At 39.7% G+C, this 10,480-nt stretch overlaps 1 protein-coding gene and 1 pseudogene across 1 annotated transcript in view; both read right to left on the bottom strand.

Annotated features, from left to right (window-relative positions):
- LOC105501727 overlaps positions 1 to 10,330 on the bottom strand; it is a 53,444-nt pseudogene extending 43,114 nt beyond the window's left edge.
- RSBN1L (round spermatid basic protein 1-like) overlaps positions 1 to 10,480 on the bottom strand; it is a 107,356-nt gene extending 96,876 nt beyond the window's left edge. Inside the window, exon 1 of the mRNA XM_011927712.1 lies at positions 10,367 to 10,480. The gene's annotated coding sequence lies outside the window, so the exon portion shown is untranslated. The remainder of the gene's footprint in view (positions 1 to 10,366) is intronic.

A 10,480-nucleotide genomic window follows, 5' to 3' on the forward strand; every position in this document is an offset into this window, starting at 1 on the left:
AAAAAAAAAAAAAAAATATGTAATGCAAACATGGTTGATAAAATTAATTTCTTAATAAAAAGGTATTATATATTTTTTCTTCAGATTAATCATTGAGTATAAGGGAAAGGTCATAAATGATCACTAAAACAATACCTACTCTGAATGACTTCATAAAATCTAGTTCAAGGCCAGACGCAGTTGCTCAAGCCTGTAATCCCAGCACTTTGGGAAGCCAAGGCTGGTGGATCACTTGAGGTCGGGCATTCAAGACCAGTCGGGTCAACATGGTGAAACCCTGTCTCTACTAAAAATACAATTAGCTGGGCATGGTGGCGCACAACTGTAACTCCAGCTACTTGGGGGGCTGAGGCATGAGAATCACTTGAACCGAGGCAGACGTTGCAATGAGCTGAGATCGCGCCACTGCACTCCAGCCTGGGTGACAGAGTGAGACTCTGTCTCAAAAAAAAATCTAGTTTAATGGGAATTCATATGGGTATACAGTTAATTTATATTAGCCAAGAGAGGACATCATGGAATAGAAATTATAATTTTAAATTATACACAGTATCAGTAATACATATTTGCTATATTTAAAAATTGGCAGGGTTTTTTTATTTTTGGTCATGTTACCAATATTGTAATAGATTACCAACTGTAACTGGACTACTACAATCAATCTTTATCTACAAGCACTGTGCAAGTGGCCTTCCAAAATTCAAAGTATGGTGAATTAAGAATTCAATAAAAGTGTTTACCACAAGATTCTGACCATACAGATGACAATAAACTTACAGTATTTACTCTGGTATCTGAAATAAAAATAGATTGCCAAATTTTAAACTAGACATAGGAGGAGCAATTTATATCGAATTTCCCACCCCCCAAAATAATTCATTCTATATTTAGAAATCATTTGGCATCATTCTTTAACCCCCCAATGAAATGGTTATGCTGGGATAATTAACAATATAATGCCATTAAGGCCAGGCCTAGTGGTTCATGCCTGTAATACCAGCACTTTGGGAGGTCGAGGCGGGCAAATCACTTGAGGTCAGGAGTTGGAGACCAGTCTGCCCAACAGGTAAAACCTGTCTCTATCAAAAATACAAAAGTTGCTGGGCACGGTGGCTCATGCCTGTAATCCCAGCGCTTTGGGAGGCCAAGGCGGGCAGATCTATCATAAGGTCAGGAGCTCAAAACCAGCCTGGCCAACATGGTGAAAACCCATCTCTACTAAAACTACAAAACATTAGCCCAGAGTAGTGGCAGGCACCTGTAATCCCAGCTACTCAGGAGTCCAAGGCAGGAGAATCACTTGAACTCGGGAGGCGGAAGTTGCAATGAACCGAGATTGCACCATTGCACTCCACCATGGGCGACAAAAGCAAGATTCCGTCTCAAAAAAAAAAAAGAAAAAAAGAAAAGAAATTAAATACAAAAGTTAGGCGGGTATGGTGGCAGGCACCTGTAATCCTAGCTACTTGGGAGGCTGCGGCACGAAAATTGCTTGAACCTGGGAGGCAGAGGTTACGGTGAACCAAGATCATATCACTGCACTCCAGCCTTGGCAACAAAGTGAGACTTCATCTCAGAAAAAAACAAAAAAACAAAAAAGAAAATGTTATTAAGTAAAAGACAGTTAGGGAATTGGATATTCACAAAGCATCACCCCACAGATTATAAGCTAAATGCAAATATAAAAATGAACTATTACAGGCCGGGTGCGGTGGCTCATGCCTGTAATCATGAGGTCGAGGCAGGCGGATCACCTGAGGTCAGGAGTTCAAGACCAGCCTGGTCAACATGATGAAACCCTGTCTCTACTAAAAATACAAAACTTAGCTGGGCATGGTGGCATGCGCCTGTAATCCCAGCTACCCAGGAGGCTGAGGCAGGAGAATCGCTGGAACCCGGGTGGCAGAGGTTGCAGTGAGCCGAGATCGAGCCACTGCACTCCAGCCTGGGTGACAAAGTAAGACTCCATCTCAAAAAAAAAAAAGAATCATTACAATGGAGAGACCTAGTGGTCACCTTAATCAGGTAATCAAATTTAACACCATTAATAATGAGACAATCTAAAGACTGTATGCCTCCTGATGAGATGTAATATGAGCACCTAGGAAACACTCTCACCAAAACTGTTTAACCTGAATTTAACAAAGTCTTTATAGCTAACTTCCAATTTACAAGAAATATAAAGTAAATATCACCACAATAAGATAACTATTTAAAAATTATGAATACAGGAAAATTTGCATGATAATAAGTATGCTGGACTGGTATCTTCAAAAAGTCAATGTCATATTAAAAAGTCAAGGTACATGTATTTTATCACAATTTTTTAAAAAATTTTTAACAAGAGCTAATCTGGAAAATATAGAAGGAAATCTATTCTAGACTGGCAATATACCAAATTAATGACAGTATGGGGGTTGAGATATCACAGATACATCAATTAATGATAGTTTGGGGTAAAGGAAGAATCTCACTTGTATATTTACACATTTACACACACACACACACACAATTAAAACTTTATTTTTTTGAGACGGAGTTTCACTTGTCGCCTGTCACCCAGGGTAGAGTGCAATGGCACCATCTTGGCTCACTGCAACCTCCACCTCCCAGGTTCAAGTGATTCTCCTGTCTCAGCCTCCCAAGTAGCTGGGATAACAGGCGCCCGACACAGCTAATTTTTGTATTCTTGATAGTGACGGGGTTTCACCATGTTGGCCAGGCTAGTTTTGAACTTCTGACCCCAGGTGATCCACCCACCTCGGCCTCCCAAAGTGCTGGGTTTACAGGCATGAGCCACTGTGCCTAGCTAATATTTAAACTTCATAAGCACTATTAGTTATGTAATGGGAAAAAAAAAAATCAGTCCTAATTGTTTCTTAGTAAAATTATTTACATCTGGAATATGCTTTAAAATGCTAGAGCCAAAAATAAATAAATAAATGGAGATGGGGAGGTGAAAAAAACTGTTGAAGTAGCATAATGAGTACACCCAGAATTCAAGGTACACTGGTTTCTTTTGTATTAATAAAAAATCTTGTGATTAAAAAGTTAAATTTTTCAATCTGTAATTCAAGAAAAAATAAAATATACAACATAAAGTTCAATGTATACTCAAAATGAAAATGTTTTGAAGTTACAAGTTTATCATTATTTTTCAATATCCTATGTTAGGTAGTTTATCCATTACTTGAAAAGTTTAATTCACTTGAGATTGCTGAAAAATTAATGAGATTTATTATAACCAACTTAAAACTTCTGAAATACAAAACTTCTTTCAAAAAGTTAGTATGGTTCATTCTAACATATCAGGTGGTCTCAGAAACCAGGACACCATGGGAAAATTAGACAAATTATATTTACTTGTGAAACTACATGTCTCCAATGTGTTAGGTATGAAAGTAAGGTCAGGAACTAGCATCCCTTATGAATGCCTAACAATATGCCAGGTTCTACAATATACCATGTTCACATAATTCTAACAATCACCCTGTGAAAATATCATGCCTTTATAACAGATGTATATCAGCTCAAAAAGAGTAAGTGTATCGGGGTGTGGTTGCACACCTGTAGTCCTAGCTACTGGGGAGGGTGAAGCAGGAAGATCCTCTGAGCTCAGGAGTTCAAGGTTACACTGAGCTATGATAGTGCCACTGCATTCCAACCTGGGCAACAGAGCAAGATTCCTGTCTCTTAAAAATATACCCAAACAGGATCACACCTGTAATCCCAGCACTTTGGGAGACAGAGGCAGGCAGATCACCTGAGGTTAGGAGTTCAACACCAGCCTGGTCAACACAGTGAAACCCCATCTCTACAAAAACACAAAAATTAGCTGGGCATGGTGGTGGGCACCTGTAGTCCCAGCTACTTGGGAGGCTGAGGCAGGAGAATCGCTTGAACTTGGGAGGCAGAGGTTGCAATGAGCCAGATTGTGCCACTGCACTCCAGCCTGGGTGAAAGAGTGAGAGTCCTTCTCAAAAAAAAATAAAAATAAACAGTAGGAAAAAAGAGACAAACACATACTCCACTTCTGACATAACTAGGAGATACTGTAACTATTACCTGAAATACAATGTATAAAGACAAAAAGCTAATGATATAATGGTAAATGCCTTAGCATAAAGGGAGAGATAATAACAAACAATCCTCTTTACCCTGCAATACCCCAGAAAAGCTCAGAAATCAGAGGGCGCTAGGAAATAGAGCAGAATACCCACAAACACACACTCCTAAGGGAACAGGAGGTATAGTCCTCAGCAAAACTGAATCAGAGTGGCTCCAAGATGAGGGGTATCCCTCACAGAAAAGGGAAGTGAAATGCTGGTATGAAAACAGGGAGACTAGGTAAAAACTTACTAAATGAATGGTGAGACTTGTAGCTTTCTTCCCCTATGAAGCACTAGAACGCTGTCATATAAACTCATTACCTCTGCCAAGCCATTCACTATGGACGGAATCATGCCTCCTCAAAATCCGTATGTTGAAGCCTTAATGCCTGATGTGACTGTATCTGAAAATAAGGCTTTTAGGAGGTAACTAAGATTAAATGAGGTCAGAGGGCACAGTCCCAATCCAATAAAATTGGTAGCTTTATAAAGAGAAAAGGAAGAGATTTTTCTTTCCATTATAGGAAAAGTCATGTGAGCACACAGGAAGAAGGCAGTTATCTACAGACCGGGAAAAGAGCTCTAACCAGAACCTGACCATGATGGCATACTGACCTCAGGCTTCCAGCCACCAGAATTATAAAAAATTAATTTCTGTTAAGTCACCCATTCTATGGTATTTTATTATAGCAGCCCGAGTGACTAAGACACCCCTCCTCTCTCCATCATTCCACCCACACAGAGACAGGAAAATTAAAGGACCTCTATCTGAAGAAACTGAAAGCCTTCTTACCCAGCACCCAGAGAAAAGAAATGAAGATTAAAAACACGGCAGTCCATTAGTCATTAACCTTGCTCATGATCACGAAGATCTGAACAAAACCTCCAACTAAAAGAAAGTGACCAAAACAAATAAGAAGAACCAAAAATAATAGGAAGAACAGAAGAACACCTCAAAGAAGCTGTAAGTAATATCCTTGAAGAGGAAACAGAAAATGCTGCACCCATGAAAGAGGAACAAAATACTGTAATACTGAAACAAAGGACAAGAGCTCTTAAAAATTCTTATTAAAAGCTTAAACTTTTCCTGGTGTGGTGGCTCACACCTGTAATCCCAGAACCTTGGGAGGCCAAGGCAGGCAGATCCTGAGGCCAGGAGTTGGAGACCAGTCTGGCCAAGACAGTGAAACCCTGTTTCTACTAAAAAATACAAAAAATTAGCTGGGTATGGTGGTGTGCGCCTGTAGTCCCAGCTACTCAGGAGACTGAGGCAGGAGAATCACGCGAACCTGGGAGGCAGAGGTTGCAATGAGCCAAGATTGCACCATTGCACCCCAGCCCGGGCAACAGTGCAAGACCATCTCAAAAAAATAAAAACTAAAACTTTAGAATTCAGTGAAGGCCAGGCACGGTGGCTCACGCCTATAATCCCAGCACTTTGGGAGGCCAAGGCAGACAGACCACCTGAGGCCAGGAGTTCAAGACCAGCCTGGCTAACATGGCGGAACCCTGTCTCTACTAAAAATACAAAAAATTAGCCGGGCGTGGTGGCACATTTCTGTAATCCCAGCTACTTGAGAGGCTGAGGCAGGAGAATTGCTTGAACCCAGGAGGCAGAGGCTGCAGTGAGCCAAGATCATGCCATTGAACTCCAGCCTGGGCAACACAGCAAGACTCTGTCTCAAAAAAAAAAAAAAAAAAGTAAAATTCAGTGAAAGTTCAGAAGAGTGAGATGTGAAGAAAAACGCCAAAGAAAAAAATACATAAATTATAAAATTTAGTGAAAGGATTGAAATCCCCCAGATAGTAGAATAGACAACTTTTTGGAGATCAGACGTCTTAACATCTACTTTGGGAACCAGACAATAATGGAATACCACCTTCAAACATTTGAGGGAAAATTATTTCCAATGCAGAAATTTCTCAACCGCCAGTCAAGTAAAAGGGTAATGATGAAATCCAAAATGAAAATCCAAAATGAAGGAAGAAACCAAAAGGAAGGCATAATATTCAGAAAAATAAAGTTCAACAAAAGTTAAAGAAATTCCCAGAATGTCGCTAAGGAAAGTCCCAAGGTGATAGCCATACAGCAGGCCTAAAGAGGAAACAACCCAGACTAAAAAGCACAGAAGGGATGTCTTGTTTTTTTGTTTTTTTTGAGCCGGAGTCTCGCTCTGTCGCCCAGACTGGAGTGCAGTGATGCCATCTCAGCTCACTGCAACCTCTGCCTCCCGGGTTCAAGCAATGCCTCAGCCTCCCAGGTAGCTGAGACTATAGGCACACACTGCCACACCCAGCTAACTTCTTGTATTTTTAGTACAGATGGGGTTTCAGTGTTGCCTAGGCTGGTGTTGAACTCCTGAGCTCAGGCTATCCGCCACCTTCGGCCTCCCAAAGTGCTGGGATTACAGGCGTGAGCCACCGCGCCCAGCCCCAGAAGGGATGTCTACAAGAACAAATGGAATGCGTAAGTTTATCTGACAGGTTTGTCCATGTGGAAAATTGTACTGAGAAGTATTTTATGGAGCTACTGGAGGGTACAGAAAGACTTTGCCAGAGAAAACTAAGCAAACGAAAAAAAATGAGACATGAAAAACAAAAGGTTACACAAGAAAATAAAATCATAGTAAATTATTCCTTCAGCAGAAACAAATACTTAGTCATATGATTAAAAACTCTGAATATGAATTTAACCTAAAATTGTGCAGTCACAATACTGGAGAGTATAGTTAGAAAAATCTTCAGACACCCATCCCTTTGACATCACTCACATTTATATACCTCAAATTATTTGATTCTAAGAAAAGCTGCTATTTTCATTAAATTCTGCAACTACATTTTCAAGGTAAAAATTCAGTGAAATGCTCTGGTTTCGTCTTGAAATACTTCACAGGCTCATTTTAAGGAAAAAGTAAGTAAACAAATACAAAGCAAAAGTACTAACAATAGTTAGAAGATCTATACAAATTTTACTGGTTACTGGAGTCAGTGAAGGCACATTGATAGCTAATTAAATATTTGTTGTGTTGTTTGCCATAAAATAATTTTAAATTTTGGATACCCTTGGTATACGTCCACTTTTACTTTCCACACTTACCAATTCTACAATTTATTCAGTCTTACAAGAATATTGATTAACTCTTCAGTAAATTACCTCCATAAGCACTAAAATCAGATTATTTTCTGGTTTTAAAAATCTAGAATGTTGGTCGGGCACAGCAGCTCACGCCTATAATACCAGCACTTTGGGAGGCCAAGGTGGGCGGATCACAAGGTCAGGAGTTTGAGATCAGCCTGGCCAACATGGTGAAATTCCGTCTCTACTAAAAATACAAAAATTAGCCAGGCATGTTGGCAAGTGCCTATAATTCCAGGTCCTCTAGAGGCTGAGGCAGGAGAATTGCTTGAATCCAGGAGGCAGAGGTTGCAGTGAGCTGAGACTGCACCACTGCACTGCAGTCTGGGCAACAAAAGCGAGACTCCATTTCAAAAAAAAAAAAAATTTAAAATGTTTTGCACTTTTCCTTTTTATAAGAAACTTAATTTTTACTTGGTGAGTCAAGCTATCACGCAAGTCAGCTACAGCAATATGATAAGATGGCCTTAGAGATTGTGAGGCATCAAGCCCTGGCACTAAATGGGCCTGTATTAGTATACTTTCATAATTCTCTTGTTAATCATTTTTAACTTTCATATCTGTCAATGATCCTTCCTCTATCAGCATTCACCCATCTTTTAATTAGTTATAGGGTTAAAAAAATTAATAACTATGCTTCAGATTTCAAATAACATTTATTGAATACCCTGCTAGGCCCTTTCATATACATGCTTTCATTTAATCTAAATACGTTCTGTTAGAATGGTCACCAACATAAAAATAAAGCAGTTCTGACTTAGGACTTTTTAAAAGCCCAACTACAAATAAATACAGGAGCTTAATTGTTTAATCAAATTGGGGTGTAGGCTAGGCCTTTCGAGTGTGTGTGGTTCAGTTTTGTTTTGTTGAGGGAGAATCTCTTTCTTGTTTAGGTGTCTTTATAGCTAATGTCTGGTTCTGACTCAGCCAGTTGTGGATAATTGAGGGGTTACTGAACTATGCACAGCCAACTTAGGGCAACACTACAAAGAGGTATATACCTAAACAAACATTTGGTCACCCATTCACCAAGATTTTTACAAAAGCACAGAGAAATGAGCACTGTATTGCAAATTAGGACTTTCATATTTGCAACTATATCTATAATAAAGGCATATATGTATTCTTGCTATACCACTTGTTAATACCACTATTTAAGAATCTTCTTGGCCGGGCGCGGTGGCTCAAGCCTATAATCCCAGCACTTTGGGAGGCCGAGACGGGCGGATCACGAGGTCAGGAGATCGAGACCATCCTGGCTAACACGGTGAAACCCCGTCTCTACTAGCAATACAAAAAACTAGCCGGGCAAGGTGGCAGGCGCCTGTAGTCCCAGCTACTCGGGAGGCTGAGGCAGGAGAATGGCGGGAACCCGGGAGGCGGAGCTTGCAGTGAGCTGAGATCCGGCCACTGCACTCCAGCCTGGGTGACAGAGCGAGACTCCGTCTCAAAAAAAAAAAAAAAAAAAAAAAAAAAAGAATCTTCTTAATTCGTTAAAACAGAACCTCAATTCAGTTAAATTCAAACTTTAGAAAGATATAAGTATTCCCCAAATTACGAGGGAAAAACTTTCACCATTAAATTTACCACCAAGACACTGAAAAGCAATCTTTTTCTCTGATAGTTTTTCAATAAGAGCATTTCTGTCTGAAAAAATGAAAATCTTACAGTAGTGTTAATATCCTGTCACTACTCCAAAAAATCCACATAGGTCATGGGAAAAGATCATTCCCACATCTTAATGTAAAACCTATTACTGTTTATATTCAGGATTAATATTAGTGTTAACCCTCAAAAGAAGAAGGATTCTAAATGTAATTAGACTATAAAAACTCCTCTTTAACAGCCATTTCACTTTAAGGACCATTTGTGTACTCCACATTTTAAGTTAGAATTGTTAAAGAATGCTTATTCTCAAATACTCCATTACTCCATCTATGTAACACTCATATTTACTTCCTCTTTCAGAGAACTTAGAGCAAATGTGCAGTTTACACACCACAAACACTAGTGATGATACCAAGCTGCTTACGGACAGACTTCCAGACACTTATACCCTAAATTTTACATATAATTGTTAAAACAAAATAGCTTTAAAATACTAACCACCTAAAATTCCTGAATAAAAGTACCATAAATCCCATCCTCAAAACCATTTTCCTAGAAGCAACACTCCCGGAAGCTGAGAGATCTTTACATTGCACCAGAGTCCCTAATGGCTATGCTTAGATGTCAAAGTTTTGCTACAGGCAAAAAATATCAAGGAAGAAGTGGCACTATTGTTACATGCACATGCAGCATGTTTTAAATTGTGAAAACAAATAATTATAATCCAAACAGAGAATTTTTTATGACCTAAGCTACTGTTAGATCAGCAATGCCAAAACTGCTTGACATTTTTTTCTAAAAAACAAAAAAAGTTATTTGACAACAGTGTGTAGCAGTGCACATTTATAATAAAGATCATGCGCTTTAAGCTTGCGATCACATAAAGATTTGATTTTCAACTAGTCTGTATGTTGCACTATTGTCAGATCATTATGTATCCATAGCTGAAGTGGCAGAAACACCTATTTTAAAGAAATACTAGCTGAAAAATTATACGACTAGCCTACATTTAAAAACAAAATTGACCCTGTCTGACAAGAACCCTTAAGAATCCGCCTTTTTCTAACGCTCAAACATTCTGCAGCCGCTTAACCTGTCCAAAAATCGTCAAAGCTCCTGGCTTTTATCGTTTGCTGGAGGAAAAAAAGAATATGGCTGAAAATTCTTTCAGAAGGGTGCTATTTCAAACAGGACCACCCAAACCACTTAAGAATACGCAGCGGAGAGTAGGGTGCAGGGAGGGTACCTTACGAAACAGCGCACTTCGGGCCCTGCACGCTACCTCATTTCCCTAATAGGGATGAAAAGCTCAGGCCTCTGGTAGCTTCCAGCTGACGCCAGTGCTCTCTCCACACCCCTTTTTTGACAGGATTATCCGGGGTTGAACGCTGTGTCACAAATACGAATTCCCGCGACCACGTCTAAATGGCCTAACAATCAACCAAGCATCTTTTACAAGACCAAACCCTTCCCCCATCCCGTTCCCTCCATCTCTCTCCCTAGCCAAACACACCTAGGGGAGTCCTCAAGATGGATTTTTACAAATCCTGCAGCGCACTAACTGGGAGGAAGAAACGATACAGAAAATAAGAGCGTCGGCCATCCCCCTCTCTGCAACCGAAATTAC

The sequence above is a fragment of the Colobus angolensis genome, unplaced genomic scaffold (assembly GCF_000951035.1).
Source record: "Colobus angolensis palliatus isolate OR3802 unplaced genomic scaffold, Cang.pa_1.0 Scaffold74, whole genome shotgun sequence".
NCBI classification, from domain to species: domain Eukaryota; kingdom Metazoa; phylum Chordata; class Mammalia; order Primates; family Cercopithecidae; genus Colobus; species Colobus angolensis.